General features: G+C 36.2%; 1 protein-coding gene across 3 annotated transcripts in view; it reads right to left on the bottom strand.

Annotated features, from left to right (window-relative positions):
- The window catches only part of raskol (Ras GTPase-activating protein raskol), a 469,413-nt gene that overhangs the window by 328,725 nt on the left and 127,136 nt on the right, over positions 1-13,552 (bottom strand). Inside the window, exon 2 of one of the 3 annotated variants that reach the window (XM_017910187.1) lies at positions 5,563-5,742. The exons of the other annotated variants lie outside the window; for them this stretch is intronic. The gene's annotated coding sequence lies outside the window, so the exon portion shown is untranslated. The remainder of the gene's footprint in view (positions 1-5,562; positions 5,743-13,552) is intronic. 3 annotated transcript variants of the gene reach the window in all.

Below are 13,552 nucleotides of genomic sequence, written 5' to 3'. Positions count from 1 at the left end.
AGCCTATAATCACTGTCCATCCTACACACCTTACTGATAAGTCCACAAGCAGGCCCAGGACGGAAACAATCATGGGATAGGACCCTCTATAGTCTATATAAGTACAGAATGATAACTCTGACTGGAATCTATAACCAGTCCATGAAATACAATAGATAGTTGGAGAATTGAAACTGATGCTCTATATCACTTACGAAATTGTAGTGTGATATTTCAAAAGATATAAATGAAATTTTCAAAATTAATTAATTAATTCGATATTCAAGCAGCCGATGTACCACTATAGCTATCAGGAAAATTAGAATAGAGTTTTCATTCGAGCTTTCGTTTCAACTAATTAGCTAACAGAGTGAATGAGAATATTTTCAGCCTACAAAGACTGTCAGTTTTAATAATTATTCGAATTATTCGAATTCAACGAACCCCCTACACAACCATCTCGCAGCACCTGGCCCAATCCCGCGGTCTCACTGTGTACCGACGCGAACCACGCCATCTAGCCTCAGCAGTTTCCATATAAATTACCTGGAAATTGCCCAGGGTGTCCTATGCAACGAGCAAACCAAGCCTGCCGATAGCCAGCGATCCCCCTTCCACCTAGCTTTTCCCCTGTACCCCTTGGTAGCACGGTTTCGCAGTGCAATTTCCAATAATTGCCGGCGCGATTAATCACGCAGAAAAGTCAGGGAACGGATCGAGTGGTCCAGAAAACCGGTAGATGATCGACGGGCTAATAACTCGGTTCAGTGTGACTGCTGGACAGGGGTGGCTAGGTTCGGACCGCGGGCCGTGGGTGGGACCGGTGCAGGTTTGCAAAGGCGAGCTGCTCTGCGGATGGAAGATGGCTCGGGGGTGCAATTCTCCCAGGGTTGCGATCGCGATACCGCGTTAAACCGGCCACAACATTGTGTCCGGAGGACTAACGACTCGCGCGTAATTGGTCGGTCGCTCGAAACGACCGCGATAATGCGAGAACGAGTTTAATGGGGTAAGTGGATCACGGGCGCGGGATAGAGCCATTAACAATTAACCGGCCAACCCGTGTCATCGTTCCACGCCGTGTCTACGGCTGGATAGCATCGGATGAGAATGGTAATTTCCAGGGGTGGCTGAGATCGGTGTTAAACCTGTCGTGGCCTAAATCATCCTGGTTCGAACTTTCCTTCGAAATTCCCAATTCGACGTGATTTGGTATTTGGTATCAGTCGTGATGTAACGGGAATTATATTGAGTTATAGATTTTATTTCGGATAATGGAACGGAACACCATCGATGATGGGGTAAGAAATAAGTTAAGAGAAAAACTGAAAGCGAGAAATTAATAAATCGCATGATATAGGAATTTACAGAAAGTCAGGTGAGTGTAAGAAATAATAATAAATGTACGATTATAAAGTAAATTTTGAATAGGGTTATTGGACAATAGCATGTCCAATACACAGGCAATTTTCAATTTTTTGAAACAAAAAATGCAACACGTGTAGTCGAAGACTATATGAATGAACCCTGTTAATTTCGAAACACGTGGTCTTAATGGTACCTTGCAATAATTTTTCAAAAATGTTGAAAATGTTAAGCAAAATATTAGAAGACACCCTTTCTTAACCCTTTGCAGTAGAATGGCGAGTATAATAATTATAGTTAATAATTTAATATTATTTTAATATTATATTTTATATTATTTTAATATTAATTTAATTATTAATTTAATTATTTTACATTTTAACATTATTTTAATATTTTTGTATTAATTCTAATATTACTTTTAAATAATTTTCTATTTACAATTTTGTCGTTTAATTGGCATAATGCTGAAAGGATAATAATTGAAAGATATTTATACAAAGAGGCAGACGTGAAACAAGTGATTACTATGACAATTGCCAAAGTAAATTCAAAATACACATGAAGGATTGTTTCTAACAATTTCATATCATGGTGAATTACAAAATTAAGAATTTCTGTTTTATTTACAAAAGGAAAATATGTATTAATGAAATAAGTAAAATTAAATGCAATAACAAGCACGATATTTTATTTTTCTCAGACGATATTGAAATGTGCAGAAAATTCGAAGAATTTCGAAAATTTGTATCTAATATTATCATAAATGAAATCAAAATGGTATAGTGATTCACTAAATTCGAATACCCCTTCGATACCTAATTTTTCATAGTTGAATCATAGTAAATGGGGTTAATCACACGTTTCCCCGATTTTTCTTCCAATATACATATAATCCTTATTCCTCATAATAAACGATACTTATTACACGACCATAATCATATGTAACATATTTTAAAATGCAGAAAATTCGAAAAATTTCCCAAATTTGTATTTAATGTTATCTAAACTTAAATACCTTTTCGATATATAATTTTTCGTGATTTTTCTTCCAATACACGTATAATCATCAATATACCTTATTAATATCATAAATATTACAAAAGTAACTAAAAGAATATTAAAAAAATTGTTTAAATTATTTTCAATTTATAAACTGTAAAAATCAAGTTACTCCAAAAAATGAAGAATATAAGCGAAATAAAAATCAAGGTACTCCAAAAAATGAAGAATATAAGCGAAATAAAAATCAAGTTGCTCTAAAAAATGAAGAATATAAGCGAAATAAATTGCGGAATAATTCTTAATAAAATCTAAATAAAAAGACAGAAATTGGCAGAAAGAAGTGACCGTGTCATGGGAAAAGTGAAGGAAGGAAAGTCGCGTGACGTGCCATAAGTTTCCGAAATGGACCGCTCAGACGCGACTCGTAATAATTAATACCCCTCCCGAGAAACTTTAATCGAGCTTTCTTTCATCTAACTTTATGCCTGGGTGCGTAGTTCGTACGCGAGGGAAGAAAGTTGGACAAGCAAGTTCCCCGGATGGACTACTTAGGTGGAATCTTTAATGAAGAAAAGTATGCCCCGGAGAACGGTCTCTAGGTGATTTTCGGTGATTATCGAGCGTTTCTAATCGAAATTTCACGATCAATCTTGCGTACCCGAACACGCAACAAAGTTTTAATGGCGAGACAACTTTCTAAGCCGATTACTTCGTATTATAATACTAGGTGTTCGACACCAACTCTCCTATGCACGCTCAGCTAACTTTTTTCACCTACAAATCTCCCAGGTAGATTATCTCGCTTATGCCACTCTCACGTTTCCTTCGTGAAATATTATGTAATTTTTCTGTAGGTATATTTTTCGAAACGAAAAATATCCAAAATTCCGCGAAATTTTTTCAAAACTTCGACTCTCGATCAAACTATATTCGTGTAAGTGATTAATAAAAATAGAAAAGCTAAATTGATATTATATATTATAAATTAAATTAAAGGTTAAGAAGAAAAATTAAAAAATTAATAATTAACAAAAGTAGGAAAAATAAATAATTAAGAAAAAATAGAGAAATAAATAAATTCCAATTTTTCGGATATTTAAATTACTTTGAAAAATTGATAAGAGTAAAAATCCTTCGTATAAATAATTAATAAAAATAGGGAAACTAAATTAATATTAAATATTATAAATTCAATTAAAGGCTAACAAGAAAAAATAAAAAATAAATAATTAATAAAAGTAGAAAAATAAATAATTAAGGAAAAATAGAAAAACAAATAATTAAGAAAAAATAGAAGGTAAATAATTAAGAAAAAATAGAAAAATAAATAATTAAAAAGAAAATAGAAAAATAAATAAATTAAATTTAAATTACTTTCAAAAATTGATAAGAGTAAAATTCCTTCGAATAAATAGTTAATAAAAATAGAAAAATAAATAATTAAAAAGAAAATAGAAAAATAAATAAATTCCAATTTTTGGGATATTTAAATTACTTTGAGAAATTGATAAGAGTAAAATTCCTTCGTATAAATAATTCATAAATATAGAAAAGCTAAATTAATATTAAATATTACAAATTAAATTAAAAGTTAACAAGAAAAATTAAAAAATTAAAAAAAAAATAGAAAAATAAATATATTTCAATTTTTGGGATATTTAAATTACTTTGCAAAATTGATAAGAGCGTAAAATTTCTTCAGATTTATTTTAAATCGAAAAATCGCTAATTTCCACGAAAGAATGAATGTTTTCTGCAAAATTCGTCACTGTGCTGAATTAATTAGACTGTCTGAGTCACGTATTCCATCCTGTTTAATATATTAACAGCATGTTGCGAATGGACATAGTAAACTTGTACCACAAATTTTGTGTACGAAGTACAGGATACTCGATACAGTACACGTACTCTAATAATTAATAATCCCTAGGTTATCAGCGATCTACATCGAGCTACTTATCGATCATCGTACAGCAGGAACGATATCGAAAACGCGGGACTTTGTGTCATGTTTAATAAACAGGCATAATCGCGGCAGTGATTAAATTAATTTCGATAATTGAGCTACGAGGTAGCCGGGGACTGAAACTTAATTAAACCATATAGTACCGTTTATTACCAAACTACGTTAGAGTTAATGCAAATAACATCGACACTGCTACAAGATTTTTAGTTTCAACACGAAAGCACGGCGGTGGGTAAACTCCACAAAACTGCAGTGTAAGTTGATTTAGTAGCGTGAAAGCAGGGGTTAATCGCGCTTTGAATACGCTTTTCCAAATTACAACTATCATTTTTCCCATGGATTACAATTTTTCTTTTCTTTCCAATTAAAAAAGAACGAATTTTTAATAAAAAATATCATTAATTATAATCACAATTAAAATTCCCCAAGTTATAGTTGGTTCGAACGGTAGTAAATTCTAAAATTGGTCAACTACTTTAATTTTTGAATTTAAGAAATTAATTTATGAATTTATTATTAATTCTTTATCATTAATTATTACGAATTTATTATTAACTAATAAATTAATTTTTGAATTTAATAAAACATTTGAGTATCCAAACATAAATTTGGAATTAAGTTATTTTATTAGATTTAAAAAATTCAAGCTTCTTTTCAAATATTCAAAATATTAAATATAATTTAACAATAATGAATTAATTAATAAACTAAATCGATAACTTTTTCCGTCTTTCATTTATAAACTGTAGAGATTCTAGATCAACAGTGGCGCCACCGACGTCAGTCGTTCGAACCAACTATACACATTAAAGTATAATTAAGATTTCCTTACTCCTATACTTCAAAGAATTTTGAAAAAATATTTAACCATAAAATAAATAATAATTACATAATATATTAACCATAAAATAAATAATAATAATAATAAAGCAACGACCCGCGAATTTTTGTATATTCTGCACCCCCTGAGACACAAAAACTAATTATTTTTAATTTTAACATATATATATATATATAGCAATAATTTCAAGCAATAAAATTTTCACCCAATGTAACATAAGATAAAAATTCGCAGATCGTTACCTTAACCCCAAAGTAAGTTTGCCAATAAGTATATCAAATTTTCCTTTCTCCCCACCCCACCCCGCCGACTATCCGCCATCTTCCAATTCTGAGGGACAACGTCGCCGCGGGTGTCGCCCGTGTCGCTTGGAGAACGCCTCGCAATTAGAAAATGCAAAATTTACCTCTGTGGTGGACGGTAGCCTCGGCACAGCCGCGTTTCCGAGTCAAGGATCCTCGCCAGCGGCGTTTTACGTCACCGGCCACTATTCCTCGTCTCCACGAAGCCCTAGCACGGTCACTTGGCGTATGCCTGAGACGTTCCACGTCTGCATAAAGCCGTTGCGCCGCTGAATGGAGGCGTGCTGCGAGGATCGTGTTAATTTTAATGCCCGTTAACGTGTCCGTAGGAGGACGGACTCCTCCGACGCCCGGGGTCGGTGACAAAAGGGTTCGTTTACGCTGTCATGACGGAAACGCGCGCGCGAGACACTGTCGAAAGGGGGACGACGGGCGGACGAATCGAGGGAATCGTTCGTTTCGACGCTTGCACGCTGGACCTGGACCCGGAGCTGACGAGAGACGAGTTATGCCTGACACCCTGACTGCCAACTGGCACAGGAAGCCTTTCGCCGAGGCTGACGAGAGGTTATCTAACGGACTGACTATATAGGCTACGAGGGAATTCTGTCTGGCAACTAGTCTGACCCGGGAAGCTTAATCTCAGCTATCTTTTGCGAATCTTGCAGCTTGTGCGATTTAAAAGATTACATTTCAGGAAGGTTTTGTTATGATGGCGCGTTTCCCTGGAAAGACACGAGTGAAGCACTGAAACCATCTGCTGTTTGGATGTGAGTTTCGCTGCAGTTGGTGAGAGATCGGTTGTTTAACATGGCTTGCCAACTGGACCAGGAAGCCTTTTTGATGAGTTTGATCAGAGGGATTTGATAGGAATCGATTCACAGTTGGCAGACTGGTCCAGGAAGACCTAGTATGGAGAGACTGGCAGAGAGAATTCATGAAATCTATCTCTATGATCATGTTAGAGGTTGTATAATATCAATCACACCTACGTTCACTGACAGTGTGTAGCTATCAAAGTTCACATCCTCACTGCTAGATGGAAGACGAAGGTTCGAGGTGTCTCATAAGTACTTGGTGAATCCGCTACTTCCATAAATACAAATTCCTATGCTACCTAATGTGGGGTCTGTTAGAAAGCCTCAGTCACGAGTCCACTAGCAAGCCTTAGGACCAAGTGCATCCCATCCTTACATCCTTCTACCAGCTATCTATCATAGCAAGACGGTCATCAAAGAATACCAATTGACAGCACTGTAGGAACCATAAGAAAAGCAACCCTCACAAGTGTGCACTGTTTAAAAGGTGCCTAGAGGGAAGACAGAACAGTAACAAGAGTATTTTGGTACTCCACAAATCCTGATCTAAATCCTGATACTAAGTGAATCCTCTACTTCCATAAATACAAATTCCTACGCTACCTAAGGTAGGGTTTATTAGAGAGCCTTAGTCACGAGTCCACTAGCAAGCCTTAGGACCAAATGCATCCCTTCCTTACGTCCTTCTACCAGCTACATATCATAGCAAGACGGTCATCAAAGAATACCAACTGACAGCACTGTAGGAACCATAACAAAAGCAACCCTCACAAGTGTGCACTGCCTAAAAGGTGTCTAGAGGGAAGACAGAAGAGTGAACTGACAGAACAGGTACTTTGGTACTTCCCAAATTCTGATTTAAAGATACCCCAACGACCCAAGCCTAAGACAATAGTATTATAGAAAATAATGATGATAGTCTACGCCAATGCTTTTATATCGCTTCTTATCATGCTATCCCACTCGACTTCAATGTATACAAACAAACGATACGATCTATAGCTGTGACACTTATGAGGATTCGTGAGGTTTATCTCTACGATCACGTCGGAAGAAGTGGTTCCGTTACACTGCGATAATCAGACTAATCAGGCCTCTATTTCACACTAGCCATCATCCCATCCCTGCAAGCAATGCATTGTTAGAAAGGTGTCTAGAGAGACACTACAGTGACGAGGAGCAGTCTACTCCACCTGACTCTCCATCTTTGGCACTCCCGAAATCCTCACAATTTAGGTTCTCAACGACGCTGGTTGACATAGTGGAGGAACAATGGCGGAATTAGGTCGTCACACTCCGGGAACGTCTCTACGCCGATGCTTTATATCGCTACTTATCGTTCCATCCCACTCAATCTTGATGTATCCAATTCGTTTTCTTCGCCACACGATGCTACGTGATACGGTTTATAGATAATCTTGACCAGTAACGAGAATTCGTGAGACCTATCTCTATGATCATGTTAGAGCATGGTTGTTCTATCACGCAACGACCAATTAGACCTGCATTCATTCAGCTTATCATCTTCTCGGTGTGTACTCTATGCTCGGTGCGGTTGAAAGCGAGTACCGACAATGAGTCCACGACCGTGAAATCAAAACGAGTTTTCTGGAGGCTAATGAGTCGATTGATTACTCGAGTGACACTCGATATCGTGAGATCCAGCTAATGGAAACGAGTTGATCAAATGTTTGGTAATCGAACGACAAGTACACGCGGAAGAGAGGTTAAACAGAGTTGCGTTACTAGAAGGAACATTCGATGGATATACCATTTGCGTTATTCAGTGTCAGGAAATGATATCTGGATAAGATATTATAAATTTTAGCACTGAGACGAGGTGGCTGATGCTTGATGGCTTAGAGTAGTAGACCTAGTTTGGACTGTGCAAACATTATTAATATATTTGTGGAAAACAGTATTTCTTTTTTAATTCTTTTATTATCTCAATTTCTGCAAAATTTCGAATACTATATTAACCTTTTCACTATGATACACTATTATAAATTTCAGTATTTGGACGAGGTAACTGCTGATGACTGAGAGCAATAGACCTAGTTTGGACTGTGCAAACATTATTAATATATTTATGGAGAACAGCATTTCTTTTTTAATTCTTTTATTATCTCAATTTTTGCAAAATTTCGAATATTATATTAACCTTTTCACTATGATACACTATTATAAATTTAAGTATTTGGACGAGGTAGCTGCTGATGACTGAGAATGATAGACCTCCTTTGGACTGTACAAACATAATTAATATATCTGTGGAGAACAGTATTTCTTTTTTAATTCTTTTATTATCTCAATTTTTGCAAAATTTCGAATATTATATTTAACCTATCACTATGATAAACTACTATAAATTTTAGCAGTGAGACAAACTAGCTACTGATAACTTAGAGCAATAGATCTAGTTTAGGTTAGGTCAGATTAGGTATCTTACAAACATTATTAATATATTTATGGAGAACAGTATTTCTCTCTTAATTTCTCTACTATCTCAATTTTTGCAAAATTTCGAATATTATATTTAACCTTTCACTATGATACACTACCATAAATTTTAATAGTGAGACAAGGTAGCTGCTGATGACAGAGAGCAATAGATCTAGTTTGGATTGTACAAACATAATTATTTCTGGAGAACAGTATACCTTTTTCTTTCTTTTACTATCTCAATTTTTGAAAAATTTTCGATATTATATTTTATACTATACAATTTATTTCAAATATTGCATTTACCCTTTCGATTTTTCAGAAAATCTTTCATTTCCTTTATCATCATCACATGTAACATTCTATTTCATATTTTGAAATTTGTTATAGAATATATTCATTCCTCACACAGCCTTGATCCAAGTTCTTGTTATTAATTTATTCCTATTTCCATCAATTTATTTCCTTTTACTTTTTCCATTGACATTTCAATTCCTGCCTCACTTTATGACCCCGTTTACAAAATTTAAATCGTGTAATTAGTTATCTCATTAAAGAAAATTGTAAAAGGAAACGTGGTTAGCAGAAAATAAAATCCTGCAAACTTGATCGTATATTTTATATAAATTTTTGGAGACTGTAACGAGACTAGTACTAACAGAACTTGTTTTATCGAGGAAAACCGTCCATGTTCCAGTTGTTGGAATTACTTGAACAGCACTTGATTAAATTTTTCCAGCTACACGAACAGCTTTAACAAGGTTCTAGGTATACACTTTAAACATACATATCACGATCTTTCGCCTTTCGACATTATCAACTTAAATGACGTTGACTGGCACCATAATCACGGGTAAATAATTGAATAATCGATTGGAATAACCTTTCACTACTACTAATAATCTAGAAACTTCGCATTGTGCATGTTACAAGCAGAAAATACGAAATAAATTTGCACACCGTGGTATTTATTTTGGCAGCTACGTCCCTGATGATTCAGTGCCAACTTTAATATAATAATCCAAGATTCTACAAATAGAATATCGGACTCAATAACGAAACATGTCTCAATTTACAGAAGCAACAATTTTTCTAAATAAATATATCTCGCCTAATTTAGAAACATTCGCTTACTAATACTACTCACCAATATTCATCAATTGCGTTAAATCTACGTTTTTATTTATGAAACGCCCAATATTAAATATTTTTCGGGTTTCGGGGACCAAAAGTAAGATAAGCTGTTCAAATTCTGCGTCAGAAGATGCTAAAATATATCAAATTAAGATAAAGAACAAATGCTCGCATCGACTCGTGTCCTACCACAGCGCCATCTTGATAAGGACCGGTGGCGCCGCCTGGCGACGCTCGCCAGTACCAGAAACAGTCCCAATCTCGTTGCTATCCACTTCTCGATAAGATTTTTCCAATAATCCCTTCACTCAAGTACCTAAAATTCTTCCCAGATCTCCCTCCGATTCCTAACCTCTCTAAAACCTGATCAGACCGTCCAAACTACCCAGAGTTCCTCGATAACAACCGAAAACCGAGATCCCAGTTCACGCTCCGGCTATTTCAAACACGAAAGACCATCTTCGACACCCAACCACTATCCATCTCCGAGAACATCGGATAGCCTCAGTGAGAACGAGTTGGACAGAACCTCGTAAACTCGCAGTAACCGCTTTCCTATCTCTGTATCTTCCCAATCTCCTTGGGCAATTCCCCAACAGGAAGGCCATTGATAACTCTCGACCCAGGAGTGAACGTGGCCATTTAACGTATCCCGGATCGATTGCACCGGGAACAGGGGCAAGGATTCGTCACAGCACCTGCTTCTTCGAATTCCCTGGGTCGCGTGGGACACCTGCGTGCAGCAGGCTGCAAAGGAAAGGTGTGTGCCCGGGAGGGTGTACCCATGAAGGGAGTTGGACCAGGTGCACGGAAAGCAGGCGACATACTTAACGCACACTCGGTAGGTGAGAGCCCCTGGCGGAGTTTATTTCGGTGCCGCGCCACCAGACGGACGAAAATGAAAGTGGCCGCGTGGGGGCACCCCAGTCGTGACGCAGGCTGCGCAACTGATCGGCACAGTGCACGAAATTCGAAAACAGAAATCTATAATTGGAATCGCGCGTTATGGTGGTGAGATCAGGTATGAACCGATACAGGGTGCACGTATTTTTCTTGGGACCTAACTCGAGACAGCTGAGAAATTTAAAAGGCAGTGACACTATGCAGTAGAAACGATGCAGCAATTTTTCTCTAAAAGGAAATATTAGTAAGAGCAACGTATTGCAAAAATTGGTGCAATAGTTTATGTTGAATACAAAATTACGGACGACTTAATTTGCTACTGTAAAATTATATGAGACGTTCACTGCTCAAATTTGAACTCTTTCCACTTTTTGAAAAATTTTAAATTTAAGTGACAGAGCACTTGGTATAGCATACGTAACCTTTCATATTTAAGATTTTTCAAAAAGTGGAGTTAATCGATTTGTACAGTGAATGGCTTATATATATTCTTATTTTTGATCAGTCGATGCATTTTTGGATTTTCCCCAAGAATATATTTTGGCATTGTACAAATTTTCAAGACAAAAATCGAGTATGTATTTTGATCCATTGGGAATGTATTCTCCTATTAACCTAATCAGAACGATAAAATAATTTACCTGTTCTTTTTAAACAAATTACTAATTAACTGGGGAATAAATAATAATAATAAAAAATTATTAATACCTAGGTACTCAATTGACCTAATTTTTGAAATTAAAAATTTATCAATTTTTATACACATAAATTAAATTTTGGCACCTATATGGATTGCTACAGATAACCTAAAATTTTCCTAAACTGTAAGAACTATGAAAAATTGTCTTTTTTAAATGAATCACATTTTCTGTCGAAATTGGCACATAGTGTTCAGTGAAACTTAATAGTTGATTTTTCTCCTTCGTGAAGTACCAAACACAAAATATTTTTCAAGTTTGTGCTCCAAAGAGCTAGAAAAGCAAGCTAATAATTGTAATATGATTACACTGTACAAATTCCGGTCTAAAAGGTGCCGATATGTCAAATTAGAACGAAGGGTAGACAATACACTCGTGTTCTACTACAGCGCCATCTCGACAAAGACTAGTGGCGCCACCGTGTCAAAAACTAATGATGCCACCGTGTAAAAGACTAGTGATGCCACCGTGTCAAAAACTAGTGGCGCCACCGTGTCAAAGACTAGTGGCAACACCGTATCAAAGACTAGTGGTGCCACTGTGTCAAAGACTAGTAACAACACCGAATCGAAGACTAGTGGCGCCGTCTGGACAAGGACTAGTGGCGCCACCGTGTCAAAGACTAGTGACAACACCGTATCAAAGACTAGTGGTGCCACCGTGTCAAAGACTAGTGATGCCACCTTGTCAAAAACTAGTGACACCACCGTATCAAAGACTAGTGGTGCCACCGTGTCAAAGACTAGTGATGCCACCTTGTCAAAAACTAGTGACACCACCGTATCAAAGACTAGTGGTGCCACCGTGTCAAAGACTAGTGATGCCACCTTGTCAAAAACTAGTGACACCACCGTGTCAAAGACTAGTGGCGCCACCTGGACAAAGACCAGTAGCGCCGCCTGGCGACCTTTTCCGCAAACGAAAACAGTTCCAATCTCGCTACTCTCTATGTCTCTAGTTCATAAGATTTATCCAACGATCCCTCTTACCTACGCATCGAAATCGATTTTAAACTTGAATTTTTCTCGACTTTGCGAACTTTGAAACGCACGTAAAAATGTCTCTCTCAGAAGGACCGCGTTTTCCGTCGAAATTCGCGAGCACGGTGTTCAACGAACCGGCGCGATTGCGTGGAACCCCGCGCAGACAGAGGGAGCCTGGTCTTTTGATGTTGCTCAGGAGTAACGAGGTTGTTCGGCGAGGCCTCTATCGCGGATTGATACTTGCTGTTTTGTGCGAACGTGTCGTCGGGGATTCTGCGTTCGGTGGGTATGACAGTTGGGAGGCTCGAGTGAGTTTTTAGGCAGGAACGGAGTATTGTGCAAAGAGTAGAGGAAAATGTATTCAATGGGGAGGAACGAAGTTATGGTCATGTACAGGGTGATTCCGGAGACTGGAATAGGCGGTGTTTCTGTTTTGCACGCGTGTCGGACGAAGATTGTGGGGAAAAATTTATGACGCGGATTTATGAATTTTTTGAAGTGGCCTGTGAGGGATAAAAATGGGACCATTGAAAATTTAATACCTCGGGGTTCGAGAGAAGTCGTCGGTAAAATTCGTGATGCGTGTTACGTGGCTGAAAAATGGAAAACGAATTTAGCCATGGGAGGTTCGATTTTTGTGCAAGTTTTTAGCGAAATTCGAATATTCTGTTATGACTTTTTAAATATTTTTTTATAGGTTTCATCATAGTATAGTGTGTAGATCATAGAGGTTGTATAGTTAATGAGTATAGAAATTAAATTTTATAAAGTATAGATATGCAAAATATGTTTCTATTATTCATATAATATTATAATTTATATAAATTGTATATTTATATATATCATATAACTGTTATACCATATATGCAATATAATTATATTGAATATATAATAAACAAAATATAATAAAAAAATGTATATAACAAAATGGAAGTAACTAATTAAGTAACATTTATAAAAGAATTGGAAAACTTGAAAAAAATACAATATAATTGTTAAATTATATATGGAATATATAATAAACAAAATATAACAAAAAAAAGTATACATATATGTATAACAAAATGAAAGTAACTAATTAATATTTATAAAATAATTGAAAAACTTGAAAAATAT

Source organism: Eufriesea mexicana, unplaced genomic scaffold, assembly GCF_001483705.2.
Source record: "Eufriesea mexicana isolate 0111107269 unplaced genomic scaffold, ASM148370v2 scaffold70, whole genome shotgun sequence".
Lineage (NCBI taxonomy): Eukaryota > Metazoa > Arthropoda > Insecta > Hymenoptera > Apidae > Eufriesea > Eufriesea mexicana.
Note: the sequence above shows the minus strand (reverse complement) of the source record. Positions and strands in the feature narration are given on the sequence as shown.